Consider the following 401-nt stretch of genomic DNA (forward strand, 5'->3'; position numbering starts at 1 on the left):
AATGTGCACTTCGTGAATATTCAACATTTTTGCACGTCAGGCTACGTTATCAATTGGAACCGAGCAATAAATGTGTGAGTTACTGTCTCCCTTTTGGTCAACGCACTTGTCGCACAAATTGTTTAACTGATTTTGTCAGACATCTGCCTTTTATGAGTGTTGACAGCTACCATTGTAGGGCGAACGCTGAGATTGTTATAAGCTCTGATCTTGTGTCATTCGGTTTACGGCGCTTCCCTGGCAGCTGTCTTCTCTCATTAGCAAGCACTATTTAAATTTTATAAGAAAGGTGTACATCATTTGGAATTATAATAGCCATTGAAGTACTTGAAATCTGCGGAGAATAACATGTAAGATTGCAATCCTATGATGCACCTTATCTTTCTTGATGGAGAAGGAAT

Source organism: Echinococcus granulosus (assembly GCF_000524195.1).
Source record: "Echinococcus granulosus chromosome Unknown EG_S00008, whole genome shotgun sequence".
In the NCBI taxonomy this organism is placed as follows: domain Eukaryota; kingdom Metazoa; phylum Platyhelminthes; class Cestoda; order Cyclophyllidea; family Taeniidae; genus Echinococcus; species Echinococcus granulosus.